Source organism: Manis javanica, chromosome 16, assembly GCF_040802235.1.
Source record: "Manis javanica isolate MJ-LG chromosome 16, MJ_LKY, whole genome shotgun sequence".
Taxonomy (NCBI): domain Eukaryota; kingdom Metazoa; phylum Chordata; class Mammalia; order Pholidota; family Manidae; genus Manis; species Manis javanica.
The window spans coordinates 21,763,043-21,784,833 of NC_133171.1; positions in this window are offsets into that span (position 1 = coordinate 21,763,043).

Sequence of the window (21,791 nt, forward strand, 5' to 3'; positions counted from 1 at the left end):
GCTCGACGGATATTCTTCATAAGAAACAGATTGGTTTTGGGAATTGAGATAATTAGCTTTATTTTTTCCATCCATTTGGCCCTACTTTCCTTAGTCTTTATTTCTTTTCATTTTAATTCTCTACAGATTCTCTGGAAAGCTGCAATTACATTTGTCTTGACAGTGGGTTTCAGCCCTGGGCAAGTTCACTCTTGATTTGGTGAGATTGAAAAATGACATTGGAACGTTCTTGGGGTGAAAGGGTTTATACCCAACTTTATTCCCACGGTGGCAGGCCAGTTACTAGAATACCGTCCCCTCAGAGCGAGTCTGCAGGCAGAGAGCCGGTCTCTGCCTCAAGCCTCCGGCCCCTGCAGCCTCTCAGTCTCTGTGCTCGGCGCCGCCACTACTCCGACCCCTGCTGTTCTGTGGCCGCTGTGCGGCCCTGCAGAGCCCTGGGCGGGCCCTTTATACAGAGTCAGTAACGACGTGTTGCCCGCACACGTGCAGTGGGCAACCTGACCAGGGCCACGTGAGAGTCCTGGCCATGGGAACCTTCATTTTCTCTGCAGCATTTAAACTTCAGAGAGGTAATTGGATGGTGTGTGCATAAATTCTGTTTTAATGATTCTTTCATCCCTTTGTGAAATCAGAGTACTGGTCTAATAACCACGGTCAGTTTAGTTAAGTTGTAATGGTAAAACAACCTGAAGCACATTGCATTGAGTCCTTCTTGCTAACATGATTGCTTTTCATCTTTATTCCTTAAAAAAAAGAAAACTCACACTGCCAATCAGAATAACGTTAAGTTATTGAATTGAGAGAGAAGAATTCGGATGGAGGTTTGGCAAGGCTTACCTGTGAGCTTCCCAGTGCAAGCTGGTGCTAAAGAGAATCATCCCTGCATGTCCTGGTCTCACCTGCAGCCTGAGGAGTGATTCATAGATGCCTGGCAACCATAACAAACCCGGGTAGGGGTCTACTATCATAGGTGTTCACATCATACCTGTGACTTTGCTCACTTCTCATCACCGAACAGTGTGGCAGAGCAACCTCTCTCTGCAGGGGAGCGGGGCAGCTGACGTTCCTATTTTGTTTGGCCAGCCATATTACCAAAGTCAAAATTCTGCTGGGAAAGTGCCTCATGTGAACACTGAGAGGGTAGGTAGCAGTGCCCGCCTGGGATAAACACTTTCATTGTCATTCTGCAGCAAGAAAACCAGGGTTCAAAGAGGTTAAGTAGTGTGGTCAGCCCTCAATGACGGGATTTGTGTTCAAGCCTTAGGACTGCAAATTCAGGGCTTTTGATAAGCATATATTTTAAATATTGTTAAAACTTTACTAATCTGTTTATCTACAAAGAGGTAAATCAGATTATTCAGAAAACAAATAAATTTTTTTAAAAAACCATATTTTAAAGATTTCAGAGTGCAGAAGTGGGAATAAGAATGGGAAAAGGGGAAGGGATAAGGTTTTCTGTAGGAATAGCAAAATTCCATGCTTAAAAAAATAATAAAAAACCTCTATGCTGAACATGACAGAGATGACCACTCTTCCCACTGTTATTCAACATAGTACTGGAGGTCCTAGCCACGGCAATCAGACAACACAAAGAAATACAAGGAATTCAGATCGGTAAAGAAGTCAAACTGTCACTATTTGCAGATGACATGATATTGTACATAAAAAACCCTAAAGACTCCACTCCAAAACTACTAGAACTGATATCAGAATACAGCAAGTTGCAGGATAAAAAATTAATACACAGAAATCTGAGGTTTTCCTATACACTAGCAATGAACTAATAGAAAGAGAAACCAGGGAAACAATTCCATTCACAATTGCATCAAAAAGAATAAAATACCTAGGAATAAGCCTAACCAAAGAACTGAAAGACCGATACCCTGAAAACTACAAGACATTCTTAAGAGAAATTAAAGGGGACACTAACAAATGGAAACTCATCCCATGCTCATGGCTAGGAAGAATTAATATCATCAAAATGGCCATCCTGCCCAAAGCAATCTACAGATTTAATGTAATCCCTATCAAATTACCAACAGCATTCTTCAATGAACTGGAACAAATAGTTCTAAAATTCATATGGAACCACCAAAGACCCTGAATAGCCAAAGCAATCCTGAGAAGGAAGAATAAAGTGGGAGGGATCTCATTCCCCAACTTAAAGCTCTACTACAAAGCCACAGTAATCAAGACAATTTGGTACTGGCACAAGAACAGAGCCACAGACCAGTGGAACAAAATAAAGTCTCCAGACATTAACCCAAACATATATGGTCAATTAATATCCAATAAAGGAGCCATGGACATACAATGGGGAAATGACAGCCTCTTCAACAGTTGGTGTTGGCAAAACTGGACAGCGACATGTAAGAGAATGAAACTGGATCACTGTCTAACCCCATACACAAAAGTAAATTCAAAATGGATCAAAGACCTGAATGTAAGCTATGAAACCATAAAACTCTTAGAAAAAAACATAGGCAAAAATCTCTTGGACATAAACGTGAGTGACTTCTTCATGAATATATCTCCCTGGGCAAGGGAAACAGAAGCAAAAATGAACAAGTGGGACTATATCAAGCTGAAAAGCTTCTGTAAAGCAAAGGACACCATCAATAGAATAAAAAGGCATCCTACAGTATGGGAGAATATATTCATAAATGACAGATTCGATAAAGGGTTCACATCCAAAATATATAAAGAGCTCACGCACCTCAACAAACAAAAAGTGAACAATCCAATTAAAAATTGGGCAGAGGAGTTGAACAGACAGTTCTCCAAAGAAGAAATTCAGATGGCCAACAGACACATGAAAAGATGCTCCACATTGCTAGTCATCAGAGAAATGCAAATTAAAACCACAGTGAGGTATTACCTCACACCAGTAAGGATCGCCACCATCCAAAAGACAAACAACAACAAATGTTGGTGAGGCTGTGGAGAAAGGGGAACCCTCCTACACTGCTGGTGGGAATGTAAATTAGTTCAACCATTGTGGAAAGCAGTATGGAGGTTCCTCAAAAAGCTCAAAATAGAAATACCATTTGACCCAGGTATCTCACTTCTAGGAATTTACCCTAAGAATGCAGCAGCCCAATTTGAGAAAGACATACGCACCCCTATGTTTATTGCAGCACTATTTACAATAGCCAAGAAATGGAAGCAATCTAAGTGTCCATCAGTAGATGAATGGATAAAGAAGATGTGGTACATACACACAATGGAATATTATTCAGCCATAAGAAGAAAACAAATCCTACCATTTGCAACAACATGGATGGAGCTAGAGGGTATTATGCTCAGTGAAATAAGCCAGGCCGAGAAAGACAAGTACCAAATGATTTCACTCATATGTGGAGTATAAGAAAACAGGAAAACTGAAGGAACAAAACAGCAGCAGAATCACAGAACCCAAGAATGGACTAACAGTTACCAAAGGGAAAAGGACTGGGGAGGATGGGTGGGAAGGGAGGGAGAAGTGGGGGGAGAAGAAAAGAGGGCCTTATGATTAGCATGTATAATGTGGGGGGGGTGCCGGGGAGAGCTGTATAACACAGAGAAGACAAGTAGTGATTCTACAGCATCCTACTATGCTGATAGACAGTGACTAATGGGGTTTGAGGGGGGGTCATGGTGAACGGGGGAGTCTAGTAAACATAATGTTCTTCATGTAATTGTAGATTAATGATACCAAAATTAAAAAATTAAATTAAATTAAAAACAACCTCTATGCTTAACAGCAGCCTAAAGGATTATGGCACATTTTAGACTAGTTTTCCACTATTGAGTAAAAATGTATTGCTCTGTGGCTAGAATTCATTCTACCCTGACAAAATTCACTTTATTGCTTTTATTCACTCTTACCTAGTGCTTGAGAATTATAAGTTATTAACCCACCTGTGGGTAAAATTGTAGTATTTCCAGAATATCTCACCTGGCTTCAGTGCATCTGCATATCAACAGGAGTTCCTCAGGAGTGGAGAAAGGTTCATCCCCATATCAATGGGTAATTACCTGGGCCACTGAGGGCTCATCTGAACCTGAGAGTTAGGGTGAGGGCTTGCTTGTCTCTGCTCTAGCAGGAAAGAGCTGGTCCCTGACTGCAGTTTTTAAGCAATAAACGGGTTTTAAACTTTACTTCTCCCTTTGACTGATTTCTGTTTTAGAGGTATCTTGCCCCGGGGTTTCATCTCCCCAGAGTTACACCAACTAACCTGAATATCATCTCCAATGGCCATATGGTGTTTTCCAGCATGATCCATTAGATTTTCATTTCCCTAAACCTAGTTTTTGTTTTTTGGTTTTTTTTTTTGGCTTTCACTGAGAAAAGGAAATTGATCTTTCCTGAAAGGCAGAACTGCTGTGAACATGACAGGAATGGGGGCTGTTGGATGTTTCTTACCAGCTCCCAAGGATTCTGAGGTTTGAAGGAAATGCAGAAAACATCAGAAATATAGTCAGGGTTCCCAGCCGAGAGGGCAGGTGTGGTCACGTTGGAGCATGTTCTGGCAGCAGCAGTGGTCTGCACACGTATGTAACTTGGTTAGGAGCTCTGCACACCCCTGCCTGGTCTTTGGCACCTGACAGCTTGTGGCTTTTCCCCTGAGGGGATGGGCCGTGTCCTCAGTTTGCTGTGTCCTCACCATGAACCTGGGGGAGTTCCCTCCCTTAACTTTCACCTCTTGAGCATGGACACTTGGTCACCTGACCTGCTAACCACCTGGCAGAAAGGGATGGCTGGACGGATGTCACTCAGTCCTGGGCCTACTACTGAGCATGGCTGATCCATCCCCGACTCATCACCTGGGAACTACAACTCCTATGAGTTTAAGCAGCGAAAAGCAGACTGAACCCGAAGAGGACTGGAGGTAGGGAACACACGTGTAAAATGGACTTGGGCCAAGAATCTGCAGACAGATAAATTTGATGGGAAGCTGGGTCCCTTTTGGGAGGTTACAGGACACCCTGGCCCCCTTGCTGTCAATGCAATGATGAGATAGGCTTGTATGATAACTGAAATAGTGGAACCTTGAAAGGCTGTGCCTTGCGGGGCTTTGGGCGGGCGAGGTTCCCTGGAGGATGTGGGCTTTAATCTTGCAGGGGCTCCAGGAGCTGCGGAGCGCTGCCTGGGAAGATGGAGGAGGTGCCTTCCTACCATCTCAAGGTGTGCAGTTTTGAGCGACCTGCAGGCTTCTTGCAGGTAAAGCGGAAGAGGAATGAGAAGTGAGTAGGTAGTGTACAGCAAAACTGGCCATGAGGAGGGAGAGGGCATGAGCACAGGACCAGTCTTTGGGGGCAAGACTCACCCACAGAATTAGGCTCCTTTGTAACTGCGTGAAGAAGCCAACAGGCTTTACGGGATCATCATTAGATTCTAGGGCTGATGTGCAGCAAGTGATCGTAGAGAGCCAAGGCCTAGTTTGAATTTTCAAATTCTAGTGTTAGAATCACAAGAGAAGCTTGTTTGGAATGCAGATTCCCAAGTGCAGCCATGAAAGATCCTGAGTAAGCTGGGAAGTGGCCTGGGGGTCTGCTTTGGCTTTGTTGTCAGATCACAGCTCCTGTGGCTTGGGACCCATGACTTTTGGGCTGTCCTAGTTACTTTGTAAAATCTAAATGCAGTCTCTTCAAAAGTTAGCATCCAGTCAGAGAGACCTGACTGATAAAAATACAAACCAAACAGAATATTCCTCCGCCACCTCATTTTTTGTTTTGGAGGTCATTCTGTTACACCCCTGAGCCCACTCTCATCTCTGGAATTCTTTGGCCCATTTACTGAACAGTAACGTAGCCCATTTGGCGTCTGCTTTCTCCAGCAATGTGCAGTTACCCAGAGCAAATGTGTGCCGGTGCCTCCCTGAGAGAGGGAGGAAGGGGCTGACCCCAGGGCAGCTGACCTGAAGTCATCCTCTCTTCTCAAAATTTCTTTTGAGATTTGGAGATTAAGCACCTTTCTTCCAGAGGAAGCAATTGCTGGAGCCCCAAAGATCCACAAGATTCATTAAGGTTATGCAGTGGCACTGAAGTTTTTCCACCAAGAACCATCCTAAAACTACATTTCAAGTCACAACCTAAGGGCACACACACACACCACATATGCCCATGTATAGGTACATGTGTATAGTGCATGTTTACGTGGGAATGTATGGAAAACAGAAATGATTTCCAGAACACTGTATGCCTTCACCCTGTGAGAGGCACTCTGATACTGTCTGTGCCCCTCTCTTGCCTCTCCCTTCCCCTCTTCCCTCTCTGCCCACCCCTTCCCTATGGACACCACACAGGACCCTGCTGTTTGAAAACTGCTGGGGCCAATGTACCTATTCCACCAATTCAAGTAGGAAAGTCCGGGAGAGGAGTTGGGAATGGAAGCTTGTTCTGTAAGTTTTTCTTTCTTCCTCAGGCAGTAACTCCCTTCATTTACCAGTTGTCTACCTTGGCCAAGACAGTGTCCACATCCGTAGAGACGACTCAACTGTTTGAGAAGTTGACATTTCAAAAGGAGGGACGCGCTGCTAAACAAGCGCTCCGCTCCTTCCCCAACGGCCTCTCACTGTCTTGCTGCAGCGCACTCACTTCTGCCCAGGTGTATCTCCTAACCTGGGGCTCTACTTCCCCATCAGACTGCTTTTCACTTACTGCTCTTTCCTCTAGGGCTTGCAGACGTCTGTGCTTATTCCCCCGGACCGGGAAGGCTGCCTAAGGTGCAGGGAGCCTCCACTCTCCGGTGTCCTGCTCAGGCATATGCAGTCCACTCTAAGGGAAGTCCAGCCGGTGCTGTTATTTTACAGCTAAAGCTCTTATTTCCATCACTTGTAAGTGACCCAAGGATCCCACAATTAACTTCTTTTAAATCCAGCTAACCAGCTTCATTTTCTTTGCAGCTGTTTATTATGTGCAGTAAAAACATTCACAATTCCGCCTGCTGTTTGGTCTTGAAAAATACAGCTAAAGAAGCCAACTTTTGAGTTATCTTCATCACAAAGGGAGAAAGTTCACCCTTGCCCCACCTGTGTTATGACACCTTTTTGGCTTCATGAGGAATAAAAAAAACCCAATTCAACCCAGATTTCAAGTGCTCCCCAGCATCCTTCCCACGTATCTATCTTATTAAAAATGTCTTCACTGGCTTCTTTTTTTTTTAACCATTAAGTACTTTGCAGATTAACTCTCTTCCAAGACAACTTCATTATAAATATTATTTTTACAGTAAAATTACCAACCTCAAAGTTTCTATCCAGTTCTAAAGTAAGGAATTGGTTTTATCTCAGTTCTTTTAAGTACATTGTGATCCACTGAATGCCTGAAGGCAAGGAATCTATCAAAGATGATTCAAATCACATACAACGGACATAGGCACTACTCTGAAAAAGCTCTCATATTGGGGCACTGTGAGCATCATAAAAAGTGATAAAGGCAAAGGATTGACGATTATCAGATATATTAAAAAATCCACGAATTCCTAAAGATATTACAAAAAAAAAATCCATTGACCACTTCTGGAGTTTACCAGGATACCAATTCATTATTCTGAACATTAATAAAGGAAAATAACTTGATGACATTTCTTAATATATATTTGCAGCCTCTGTGTGACCAAAGTGGATTTAGCTGTATTTGTACCGTAAGGCTTCAATATACTTTCCTATGATATGAGCTTTTTGCCACTCATGTGGTTATGAAATGAACCTTGCCTAATCTTGCTTCTCTATAATTTCATATAAATGAAATTGTTCAGTACGGTTTTGGTGTTTGAGTTTTTTACACAGCATTTTGTTTTTGACCTTCATCCATGCAGGGCTGTTTTGCTCCTCTGTATCACTAGTATCCTATCGTACCACGATTTGCTTACCCATTCACTGCTGAAATGATCATACTGTTTTCTTCCTTTATTCCGGTAATATGGTGAATTACGTTGATAGAGTACCAGACGTTAAACCAATGTCAGTAACCGTGAACGTCTTATCCTTTTAAATGTTGTTGAGTTTGATTTACTAAAATTTTGTTCAAGATTTTTGTGTTTATGGAGATAGATCTGTAGCTCTCCTGTTTGAAGTCTCTCACTAGGTTTTGGTATGAGGGAACTATTGATCTCATAAAATAAATTAGGAAGTATTTTTGCAATTCCCATTTAATGCCCTGCAGAACTTTGAGAAACTTTATGCATATTTAAATTATATATAAATATGTTTCAAGTATAAAATAATGTTCATCCTTTTTCTGATTTCCGTAACAAACATACCTTATTCATTTCAAGCTTAGTTTGAGGTTGGCTGAATTAGTGAATGACTTGTAATCACAGTTTTTAGAAAATTATTGCTAAGCAAATTTAGAGATTACTGTCACTAGGTACCGGTTAACTAGAAGGTGAAGCCGAGACACCCTAGAGATCGCCGGACTCTTCCAGAACAAGGAACTCTCTCCCCCACAGGCCGTCAGCATGTCGCTGACTCACCTGACAGGCCTTTACGGGGAGGCAGCAGGGTCTGCTGCGGACGTCTCCGCCTCACGCACCTATGCACGTGCACGTGCACGACGCCTGCGTAACCGCGTACACTCAGGGCCCGCCTCCCGGGGTGCGCCCACCCCGCCCTCACTGGCCTCCCGCGGCTGCAGCGGCGGGACCCCGCCCCCCGGGGGGCGGGCTCAGGGGCTGGGCATGCGCGGTCCCCACGGCGCTCCCGGAAGTGCCGGCCGCACGCCCCTCGGAGGAGGGCGGGCCCTCGGGGTCAGGCTGCGGCCGTAGCCAACGGGGCCTCCGCCGGCAGCCGCGGCTACACCACGGGGCGGCGGGGAGGCGCGGCGGAGGCGGCGGAGGCCGCGGGCTGTCCGGGAGCGGCGGCGGCATGCCGAATCGGGAGGTAGGTGCTGCTGAGCGAGTGCGGCGGCCCTCGCGTTTCCTCAGGCGCCAGGGCCGCTGCCCCCGGTGGGACCCCGACGGGACCGCCGCCTGTCCCACGGCGGACGCGCGGAGGCGGCGGCGCTCTTCTCCCCGGCAGGGCCTGCGGGCTGTGGTCCGCGGGGGAGCGCGGTGGGAGAGGCGGGCTCTTCTGGGGCCTCCCCCCACCCGGGGCTGCGAGGCCCCCTCTGCCCGGGACGCGCGCTTCCCCGAGTCCGGCCGCCAGCGCTGCTGCCCGGAGCGCTGCCCGCGCGTCGGGGTCCGGCCCAGCCGGGAAAGGCCGGCGCCCGGCCCGCTGGGGCGGCGGCCCCGACCAGCTGCCTCCAGCCCGTAGTTGGCCCACGGAGGTGCCTGGGCGTCCGTACTGCGGGCTCCCCCGCTTGCTGGCGGTGGCCGGAGCAGCCCGGGAATGCACGCCCCCGGCCGGCTGCCCGGCGGGGCGCACGACGTGAGCGTGACTGCAGGACAGCTGCTCCCCAGCCCTGCCTGCTGGGCGAGGACGGGCGGCCGGCGCTCGGCAGTGTGTCCGGGGATGTGACAGGACGGAAACTCCGCAGGCTCGTAGAGAAAGGGGTTTCAGACTGAGTCGGTGCCGCCTCTCCCAGGAGTTTACAAATTTAGATGGACAGTCGGTTAGATGTGCCCAAACCCTTCATCACAGCGGCCCTGATGTGCTGGGACTCTTGTGTTGTTGAAGCCGGAGTTGGTGAATCCACTTACCCTTACTTTCCTCACTGTTCACCCCTCTTAAGGGAGCAGAAAGGGAAAAAAGAGCAGGAGAGGACGCGCGGCTTTTGGTTGGAAGGCGGGGAGCCCCTGAAGACGCCAGCCGTGCGCACGGGGACCGAGGGCAGACGTGTGTACAGGCACCTGGTGTCGTGCCTCGGGACAGCACTGTGTTGCGGAGATGGGAGGTCTCTCCTCTAGGAAGGCTTTCTGTGCATACCTGGAGCCCGGAGACCTGGTCGGTACCTGGAAGGAGCGTCACGAACTAACAGTGGCTAGCACGGCTGTCCCATCCCTGCCAAGCCGCAGAGCTGCCTGGAGTCCCGGAGGTCCCCACTGTCGTTAGGTAGAGCCTGCTTAGGTGGAAGAAGAGGGCTGGAGACGTCTGGGCACAGCTTTCCGAGGCCTGTGAAGTTGGGGTAGCTGCCAAGGCATTTGCACACTCCGCAGTGTTTCTCTGACTAAAGGGCCACCTGTCCTACATTATGCAAGCTTTAAGTGCTCCCACAACACCTTTTTGCTTGCTGTCTTGGCCCCTTTTTTTTAGCTTTTTCTGAAAGTGACCATTGTTGTTTAGTGAGCACCCATTTGAGCTGCTCTGCAGAGGAAGAAGTGACTCCACTCAAATCAGTGAGGGCATCTGGACCCTGGCACTGCTTTAATGCACAGCTCGCTCCCCTGGAGCTATACTGAGGTCGTGAGGCCCCTGTGTGCTGGGACCTCTGTGTTCAGGACAGAGAACTGAGTGACACTAAGCTTGTACGTATGTTCCAGAATATGCGGTATATATTCAAAATTCATAGTGTAGTGTCGATGCTAGAACAGTGTAGTATAGGTAAGGAAAGAAGGCTAAATTTGGGCTGGTCTTGAAAGTGTAGGTAGGACTCAAATATACAAACAAAATCAGAGCCATTTTCAGGCATTTAAGTGTCTCTTCTGATTGTATCTTAACACGACCAGGGCTCAGCCATACAACTTAAAGACCGTAATATCCATGTGGATATAAAATGTTCTTAGCACATTTCTTAATCATGGCTTTGTGAGTTTTATCTCTCTGTGTGTGTGATAGTCTTAGTTACGTTGAGCCACATGGGTCTCTGTGGCTGCTGTAGAATGTCCTGTGCCCTGTGCACTCAGCAGTAGGAGGTCTGCAGTAACTTAATTCTCTTTGAGTCTGTTAAAGTGGAGTTTCCTGTATTTATTACCTGTGGGTGGTGGGTCACCACCCTTTGATGGTGCATGGGATGGCAGGGAAATACGTAACATTCATGGACTCAATGGTGCTGGAACAATTAGCAACTAAGTTCTAGACTGTTCTGGTCAGACATCCACAGAAGCCTGCGTGGTCACGCTGTCTGTCATGTGCTGAGCTGACGTTCCTACAGAGAGGCACTTGCCATGATGAGCAACAGCGGCCACATTTTCACATCCTTCCCTATTTAGTGTATCACATCAGAAATTCTCTAATGAGGCAGTTTTCCATGAATTTGCGATGTAAACACTAGTGTTTCTTTACACTTAAAGGTTTAAGGAAGAAAAGGCTGTCTGCCTCCAGCTTTGAAATTTGAAATTAGGTTTTATCTCTTTTCTTAAAATGGAAAGGCCCAGTAGTGCTGGGCTTGGCACAGATGATACTTAGTGAGCAAGACTGAATCTTTCTGGTTAATCTTTCAAAAGACTGTCATCTTAGTGTCAGAGACAGACTCTGTAAATGAAAATACAGATAAGATAAGATAAATTAAGAAAAAAACAGACTACATGAAAATGAATATAGTTGACCCTTGAACAACATGGGTTTGAACTGTGCAGGTCCACTTACTCGCAGTTTTTTTCAATAAATATATTGGAAAAACTTCTGAAGATTAGTGGCGATTTGAACATGCATTTTCTTTTCTCTAGCTCTATTGTAAGAAATCAGTATATAATACGTATAACATATAAAATGTGCACTCAGCAGCTGTTTGTTTTATTGGAAAGACTTTCATGGTCAGTAGTGGGCTATCAGTAGTTCAGTTTTTGATGAGTCAGAAGTTATGCACTGATGTTCAACTATGTGGAGGGTTCAGTACCCCTACCCCCATGTTGTTTAGGGGTCAACCATATTTCAGTATGGGGAAAAAACACTGTTAGCAAAACTTAAAAACTTAGGAACTGGGGAAAAAATATTTGTAGCATATATCACTGAAAAACGTTTCTATTTTAAAAAGGTAGAATCTCACATGTCCTAAGGGACAAGATTCGCATCCTTATAGGAAAAGAAGAGACTCAAAGAGATGAAAATGTTTAGTTTTACTAGAAGCCAAAGAAGTGAATATTATTAAAAATAATAAGATGTGGTATTTTAAAACCAGTCTGGTAAAAAAAAAAGGTTGAAAGCGTCACTGCCAAGTGCTGAGTGACACTGACACTCCAGTAACTCAAGCTGTGAGCTTGGGAATATAAATTCCTTAAAAAAACAGCTTTACCGAGGCATGATCTACTTAACAGGAAGTCTGTTCATCTATTCATAGTGTACAAATCAGTGATTTTGATAAATGTCTAGTGTGTCATCTAGACTCCCATCAACCAAAAGTTCTCGTGTTTGCAGCCAGACCCCACTGTATGCCAGTCCCAGAACCACTAAGCTGCTGTCCCCACAGATTTGCCTTTTCTGGAAATTTTACGTAAAAGGAATTAAACAATACATGGTCTTTTGTATCCGGTTTCTTTCCCTCAGCATGTTAGCATGTTTTTGTGGTCTGTGTGTGGTGTGGTGTGTGTCAGAACTGCATTCCTCTTACGCCCAGCAACAGTCCATTTTGTGGATGTACTGTTTATCCTTTCACAAGTGGATAGACTTTTGGATCACTCTAGTTTCTGGTTGTTAAAATAATGCTGCCATAAATGCTTGTATATAAGTCTTTGCATGAATATGCATTCATTTCTCTTGGGAAGTTTCCTGCAGACAGAACTGGTGGGTGTTATGAAGGTCTGTCATTTACATTTTGAGGAACTTTCACACTGTTTTCCAAAGTGTATTGTCAGTGGTTGAGGGTTCCACTTTCTTTACATCCTCACTCATACCTGCTATTGTTGGTGTTTTTGCTTATAGCTGTTCTAATGAATTTCATTTACATTTTCATAGTAACTAGTGATGATCATATTTTCATGTGCTTACTATCATAGTGTGTATACTTTTCTTTGTTATCATTAATCTACAATTACATGAAGAACATTATGTTTACTAGACTCCCCCCTTCACCAAGCCCCCCCCCCCAAACCCCATTACAGTCACTGTTCATCAGCGTAGTAAGATACTGTAGAATCACTACTTGTCTTCTCTGTGTCGCACAGCCCTCCCCATTCCCCACATTATACATGCTAATCATAATACCCCCTTTTCTTCTTCCCCACCCTTATCCCTCCCTTCCCACCCACCCTCCCCTTTGGTAAATGTTAGTCCATTCTTGGGTTTTGTGATTCTGCTGCTGTTCTGTTCCTTCAGTTTTTTCTTTGTTATTATACTCCACAGATGAATGAAATCATTTGGTACATGTCTTTCTCCGCTTGGCTTATATCACTGAGCATAATACCCTCTCGCTCCATCCATGTTGTTGCAAATGGTAGGATTTGTTTTCTTCTTATGGCTGAATAATGTTCCATTGTGTATATGTACCACATCTTCTTTATCCATTCATCTACTGATGGACACTTAGATTGCTTCCATTTCTTGGCTATTGTAAATAGTGCTGCAATAAATATAGGGGTACATCTATCTTTTTCAAACTGGAGTGCTGCATTCTTATGGTAAATTCCTAGATGTGGAATTCCTGGGTCAAATGGTATGTCTATTTTGAGCATTTTGAGGAACCTCCATACTGCTTTCCACAATGGTTGAACTAATTTACATTCCCACCAGCAGTGTAGGAGGGTTCCCCTTTCTCCACAGCCTCGCCAACATTTGTTGTTGTTTGTCTTTTGGATGGTAGCCATCCTTACTGGTGTGAGGTGATATCTCATTGTGGTTTTAATTTGCATTTCTCTGATAACTAGCGATGTGGAGCATCTTTTCATGTGTCTGTTGGCCATCTGAATTTCTTCTTTGGAGAACTGCCTGCTCAGCACCTCTGTCCATTTTTTCATTGGATTATTTGCTTTTTGTTTGTTGAGGTGCGTGAGCTCTTTATATATTTTGGATGTCAAGCCTTTATCGGAGCTGTCATTTACGAATATATTTTCCCATACTGTAGGGTTCCTTTTTGTTCTATTGATGGTGTCCTTTGGTGTACAGAAGCTTTTCAGCTTCATATAGTCCCACTTGTTCATTTTTGCTTTTGTTTTCCTTGCCCAGGGAGATATATTCATGAAGAAGTCACTCATGTTAATGTCCAAGAGATTTTTGCCTATGTTTTTTCCTAAGAGTTTTATGGTTTCATGACTTACATTCAGGTCTTTGATCCATTTTGAATTTACTTTTGTGTATGGGGTTAGACAGTGATACAGTTTCATTCTCTTACATGTAGCTGTCCAGTTTTGCCAGCACCATCTGTTGAAGAGACTGTCATTTCCCCATTGTATGTCCATGGCTCCTTTATTGGATATTAATTGACCATATATGTTTGGGTTAATGTCTGGAGTCTCTAATCTGTTCCACTGGTCTGTGGCTTTGTTCTTGTGCCAGTAGCAAATTGTCTTGATTACTATGGCTTTGTAGTAGAGCTTGAAGTTGGGGAGTGAGATCCCCGCCACTTTATTCTTCCTTCTCAGGATTGCTTTGGCTATTCAGGGTCTTTGGTGTTTCCATATGAATTTTTGAATTATTTGTTCCAGTTCGTTGAAGAATGTTGCTGGTAATTTGATAGGGATTGCATCAAATCTGTATTTTGCTTTGGGCAGGATGGCCATTTTGACAATATTAATTCTTCCTAGCCATGAGCATGGGATGCGTTTCCATTTGTTAGTGTCCTCTTTAATTTCTCTTAAGAGTGTCTTATAGTTTTCAGGTTATAGGTCTTTCACTTCTTTGGTTAGGTTTATTCCTAGGTATTTTATTCTTTTTGATGCAATTGTGAATGGAATTGTTTTCCTGATTTCTCTTACTATTGGTTCATTGTTAGTGTATAGGAAAGCCACAGATTTTCTGGGTGTTAATTTTGTATCCTGCAACTCTACTGTATATTGATATCAGTTCTAGTAGTTTTGGAGTAGAGTCTTTAGGGTTTTTTATGTACAATATCATGTCATCTGCAAATAGTGACAGTTTAACTTCTTCTTTACCAATCTGGATTCCTTGTATTTCTTTGTTTTGTCTGATTGCCGTGGCTAGGACCTCCAGTACTATGTTAAATAACAGTGGGGAGAGTGGGCATCCCTGTCTTGTTCCCCATCTCAGAGGAAAAGCTTTCAGCTTCTTGCTGTTCAGTATGATGTTGGCTGTGGGTTTATCATATATGGCCTTTATTATGTTGAGGTACTTGCCCTCTATACCCATTTTGCTGAGAGTTTTTATCATGAATGGATGTTGAATTTTGTTGAATGCTTTTTCAGCATCTATGGAGATGATCATGTGGTTTTTGTCCTTCTTTTTGTTGATGTGGTGGATGATGTTGAAGGATTTTTGAATGTTGTTCCATGCTTGCATACCTGGGATGAATCCCACTTGGTCGTGGTGTATGATCCTTTTGATATATTTTTGAATTCGGTTTTCTAATATTTTATTGAGTATTTTTGCATCTACGTTCATCAGGGATATTGGTCTGTAGTTTTCTTTTTTGGTGGGGTCTTTGCCTGGTTTTGGTATTAGGGTGATGTTGGCTTCATAGAATGAGTTTGGGAGTATTCCCTCCTCTTCTATTTTTTGGAAAACTTTAAGGAGAATGGGTATTATATCTTCTCTGTATGTCTGATAAAATTCCGAGGTAAATCCATCTGGCCTGGGTGTTTTTTTCTTGGGTAGTTTTTTGTTTACCGCTTCAATTTCTTTGCTGGTAATTGGTCTGTTTAGATTTTCTGTTTCTTCCTTGGTCAGTCTTGGAAGGTTGTGTTTTTCTAGGAAGTTGTCCATTTCTTCTAGGTTTTCCAGCTTGTTGGCATATAGGTTTTCATAGTACTCTCTAATAATTCTTTGTATTTCTGTTGGGTCTGTCGTGATGTTTCCTTTCTCATTTCTGATTCTGTTGATGTGTGTTGATTCTCTTTTTCTCTTAATAAGTCTGGCTTGAGGCTTATCTATTTTGTTTATTTTTTCAAAGAACCAGCTCTTGTTTTCATTGATTTTTTTCTATTGTTTTATTCTTCTCAATTTTATTTCTTCTGATCTTTATTATGTCCCTCCTTCTGCTGACTTTAGGCCTCATTTGTTCTTCTTTTTCCAATTTTGATAATTGTGACATTAGACTATTCATTTGGGTTTGTTCTTCCTTCTTTAAATATGCCTGGATTGCTATATACTTTCCTCTTAAGACTGCTATCGCGGCATCCCACAAAAGTTGGGACATTGTGTTGTTGTCATTTATTTCCATATATTGCTGGATCTCCATTTTAATTTGGTCGTTGATCCATTGACTATTTAGAAGCGGGTTGTTAAGCCTCCATGTGTTTGTGAGCCTTTTTGCTTTCTTGGTACAATTTATTTCTAATTTTATACCTTTGTGGTCTGAAAAGTTGGTTGGTAGAATTTCAGTCCTTTGGAATTTTCTGAGGCTCTTTTTGTGGCCTAGTATGTGATCTATTCTGGACAATGTTCCATGTGCACTTGAGAAGATTGTGTATCCTGTTGCTTTTGGATGTAGAGTTCAGTAGATGTCTATTAGGTCCATCTGTTCTAGTATGTTGTTCAGTGCCTCCATGTCCTTACTTGTTTTCTGTCTGGTGAATCTATCCTTTGGAGTGAGTGGTGTATTGAAGTCTCCTAAAATGAATGCATTGCAGTCTATTTCCTCCTTTAGTTCTGTTAGTATTTGTTTCACATATGCTGGTGCTCCTGTATTGGGTGCATATATATTTATAACAGTTATATCCTCTTGTTGGACTGAGCCATTTATCATTATGTAATGTCCTTTTTTATCTTTTGTTACTTTCTTTGTTTTGAAGTCTGTTTTGTCTGATATTTGTACTGCAACACCTGCTTTTTTCTCCGTTTGCGTGAAATATGTTTTTCCATTCCTTGACTTTTAGTCTGTGCATGTCTTTGGGTTTGAGTTTCTTGTAAGCAGCATATGGATGGGTGTTGCTTTTTTATCCATTCTGTTACTCTGTGTCTTTTGATTGGTGCATTCAGTCCATTTACATTTAGGGTGACTACTGAAAGATATGTACTTATTGCCATTGCAGGCTTTAGATTCTTGGTTACCAAAGGTTCAGGGTTAGCTTCTTTAGTATCTTACTGTCTAACTTAACTCGCTTATTGAGCTGTTATAAACACTGTCTGGTGATTCTTTATTTCTCTCCCTTCTTATTCCTCTTCCTCCATTCTTTATATGTTGGTTGTTTTATTCTATGCTCTTTTGTGTTTCCTTTAACTGCTTTTGTGGGTAGTTGATTTTATTTTTTGCCTTTAGTTAGTATTTGGTTGGTTTTCTTTCTTTGGTGTGATTTTATTTTCTCTGGTGACATCTGTTTAGTCTTAGGAGTGCTCCCGTCTAGAGCAGTCCCTCTAGAATACCCCGAAGAAGTGGTTTGTGTGAGGCAAAATCCCTCAACTTTTGCTTGTCTGGAATTGTTTAATGCCTCCTTCATATTTAAATGATAATCATGCTGGATACAGTATTTTTGGTTCAAGGCCCTTCTGTTTCATTGCATTAAATATATCATGCCATTCTCTTCTGGCCTGTAAGGTTTCTGTTGAGAAGTCTGACGATAGCCTGATGGGTTTTCTTTTGTAGGTGACCTTTTTCCTCTCCCTAGCTGCCTTTAAAACTCTGTCCTTGTCCTTGATCTTTGCCATTTTAATTATTATGTGTCTTGGTGTTGACCTCCTTGGGTCCCTTCTGTTGGGAGTTCTGTGTACTTCTTGGGTGTGATTGATTATTTCCTCCCCCAGTTTGGGGAAGTTTTCAGCCATTATTTCTTCAAGACACTGTCTACCCCTTTTACTCTCTCTTCTTCTTTTGGTACCCCTATAGTGAGGATAATATTCCTTTTGGGTTGGTCACACAATTCTCTTAATATTGTTTCATTCCTTGAGATCCTTTTATCTCTCTCTGCGTCAGCTTCTATGCATTCCTGTTCTCTGGTTTCTATTCCATCAATGGCCTCTTGCATCTTATCCATTGTGCTTATAAATCCTTCCAGAGATTGTTTCATTTCTGTAATCTCCCTCCAGACGTCATCCCTTAGCTCTTGCACATTTCTCTGCAGCTCCGTCAGCATGGTTATGACCTTTATTTTGAATTCTTTTTCAGGAAGATTGGTTAGTTCTATCTCCTTTTCAGGGGTTGACTCTGTGATTTCGGTCTGTATCAAATTCTTCTGCCTTTTCATGGCGATAGAGCTGGCGTGTGTGTCGGCTGGAAGAGCTTTCCTTCTTGTTGGTTTGTGGCCTTCCTCTCCTGGGAGAACAGTGACCTCTAGTGGCTTGTGCTGGGCAGCTGTGTGCAGACAGGATTTCTGATTCTTGCCCAGCAGCTGTGGAGTTAAGCTCTGCGGTTGCTGTGGACGTGGTCAGTCTCAGTCTGCTGCTCCAATATGGCGGAGCCGTGTTGGAGGGGAAACAGGCAGGAGGCTGTTTATCTCTGTGAGGGGCCTCCGAGCTGCTCTGCTGTCCAGGGGCTTAGGGTGCCAGGAGTTCCCTGCAATTCTCAGCTGCTAGGCTAAGTGTCCCAGGACGCTTCCTTCCAGCTGTGGGGTTCCTGTCCCTTTTAAGACTTTCAAAAAGCACTTGCTTTTCTTTGTCACAGGGGCGCCAGCTGTGGGGACCCACTCACAGGTCTTACTGTCCTGTTTCCCTAGTTTCCAGCACCCCACGCACGCACTGTGTCTGCGCTCTGGTGCGGATGGCTGGGGCTGGGTGCTCAGCAGTCCTGGGCTCCCTCTCCCTCCCACTCTGACTCCTCTCCTCCCGCCGGGAGCTGGGGTGAGGGGCCTCGGGTCCCGCCGGGCCGGGGCTTGTATCTTACCCCCTTTGTGAGGCGCTGGATTCTCGCAGGTGTGGATGTGGTCTGGCTGTTGTCCTGTGTCTTCTGGTCTCTCTTTTAGGAATAGTTGTATTTGTTGTATTTTCAAAAATATATATGGTTTTGGGAGGAGATTTCCACTGCTCTACTCACGTCGCCATCTTGGCTCTGCCCCCATAGTGTGTATTCTTAATGTCTATTCAGATATTCTGCCCATTTTTTAATTGGGTTGTCTGTCTTATTATTGAGTTGAAAGAGTTGTTTACATAGTCTGGACATGAGTCCTTTTTCAGATATATGATTTGTAGATATTTTCTTCCAGTCTGTATTTTTTTTTAATTGTCGTAATGATGTCCTTTGTAAAACAGAAGTTCTTTGATTTTGATGAAATCCATTTAGTGTCATATCTAATAAAGCTTTGCCTAATCCAAGATCATAGATGTTTTATCCTTGAAATTTTATAGTTTCAGCTCTTATATTTAGGTCTATGATCCATTTTGACTTAATTTTGTGTATAGCATAAGATAGGGGTTTTTAAAATAAAGTTATTTTTCTGTCTAGTTGTCCGAATACCAATTGTTGAAAAGACCATCCTTTTTCCATTGAGTTGCCTCTATACCTATGTCAAAAATCAATTCATCATAAATGTAAAAGCTTATTTCTGGGCTCTGAGCTGCAACTCCACTGTTTCTGTGTCTGTCCTTATGTCACCACCACATTATCTTGATGATGGTGGTTTTATGGTAAGATTTGAAATCTGATGGTGTCAGTCCTCCACTTTGTTCTTCATTTTCAAAGTTGTTTTGGCTATTACATCCATTATATTTCCATATAAATGTTAGAATCAGCTTGTAAATTTCTACAAAAATGCCTGCCATGATTTTGATAGCAATTAAATTGAACCTGTAAATCAATTTGGGTGGAATCGCCTTCATAACCATATTGTTTCCCGGTCTGAATGTGGAGGAGGGCCCTGCATGTATGTGTCAGTCGTGAGTGCTTGCTGTGAGTTCAGGTGAGTTAATACTCATGTGGAACTTGTGTTGGAGGCCCCAGAATGGCAAGGTTACACATTTTATTCATTCACTTACTCCATATTAAATGATCATTTATTGAGCATCACCTTTATGCACAATTCCATCACTTTGGGAAAATAAGGGAGTAATTACTTCTTTCCACTCCTTTTGAAGTCAATGAGTAAAGCCCTTATTTTTAAAGGTCTTTTCATCTGACAGAGTAGGTAATATGCATATGCAAATGTTTACCATTCATGGCAAGAAGTGAATTACAGCAGAGGCTATGAGCTGTGAGCATTCAGAGGTTTGGCCAGACTACACTTCCAAAGAAAAAATGCTGACAAAAGTTGTTTGGTTCAAAGGGTTGAGGTTCTAGCTTTATCTTCTTTCTTTTCCTTGATTTCAGGGGCATCAGTGCTAGTGGTGAAAGGTTATCTGCCATTGGTCTTCCTGTGAGTCCTGCTTTCTTTGAAGTATGAGGAATTTAAACTTAAGACCTGTTAGAACAGTTGAGATTCTGTTGTGAGCAGTAGTTACCCTCCCTCATTAGAAAGATTCTGACTTCTTAGTGTATATTCCTTTCTTTAACTACCTTCTTGTGTTTTAAAAGTGGTTGTCTGGCCCATTTCTAAATTGGCATTCGTTACTTGACAGATGACCTAATTTTTAATGAACTTTGTTATCTTCCTAATTCAGTTTGACCGTGAAGTCTTATGGTTCTGATTTTTCTCTGATCCCCTGTAGCATCAAGCACAAGCAGTGTAACTATTTGTGGAATGAGTGCATGAATGAATTTTCAAGGGAAGTAAGTTTAGTTGTCTCATACACTTACTGGGGAGATAGCCCAGTGTGGTTCTGCATTACTGTTCACTAGTCATATGATCTGGGGCAGTTAGTCACTCCTCCCTAAGCTTCTGTGTTCCCGCTTCTTTCTGACTCAGTGTCCTTATCTGTCAAACCAGGATGGAAGTATGTTTTACCTCCCTGGGCTGTTGAAGGGATTAGATGAGGTGGTGAGTGCAGAACACTTAGCACGGTGCCTGGCACATGGAATACAGTGGATACTCATTCATGTGCTGATGAGATTTTTAATTATTAAGGGAACTACAGTGATGTAACAGGCTTGTGGTAAGCACCCAGCTTCCGTGTTATACACGGGGTGGAGAGGGAGCAAGCCGTGCTCACCCTGGGGGGGGGAGGGCGGATAACCTCAGCTATAGGAGGCTTTCAGCAAGCAAGCAACAGGTGAGCTTTGATCTGGTGCATTTTACACGGTTGTTTTTCTCACTGAAAAAAATATGTTCAAAAATATCTCCGTATAACATTAAAATTCCCTCGTCAAATCAGCTATCAAGTGATCTCATTTCCTATATTTCCCCCTAAAACACCGCTCTTGTTTACACCAAAGTTAAATATATTCCACTTTCCAGCAGTGTAGTTGGGAAACGGGGACCGAAATAAACACTGTTTAAGCTGTCTGCTTTTACAGCACCCGGTATGTTGAAATATGACAGGAGTCTCCTGGGTAATTTAAAAACCGGGATTGAAGGTAACCAAATCAAAACGTTTATTCCTTTTTCACTGGCTGCCTATTTATTGTACATTTCACTTTCTTCTTAGAAGAGCCCAGTGGGATCACGTATTGGTTCCTGGCCAAGATATTTATTGAGTTCAGTATTTTTAGGTCTTGACACGTCCAGAAACAGCCTGAAATGTGCTCAAGGCAGATGCATATCAGTCACATGTAAGCACATGATGCACATTTTCAGAAATAGGGAAATGAGAAAACAGTCTTAGATTTCAATATTGGTTCCAAAATTTAATGTTTAGGAGAACTGTGTTACCACATATACATGTATTTATTACAATTAAAATTAAATAGCTACCATTCACTGAGTGCCTGGATGAACCAGACCTGACCTTTGTGCTTTATGTTCATTAGGCAGCTTAATTTAAATGAAAGTATGTGAAGGTACAGAAATAAACATGTGGGAAGTACTATAATATCATATTTCATTTTCTTCTCACAACAATGCACAAGGTATTCTTGTGTGC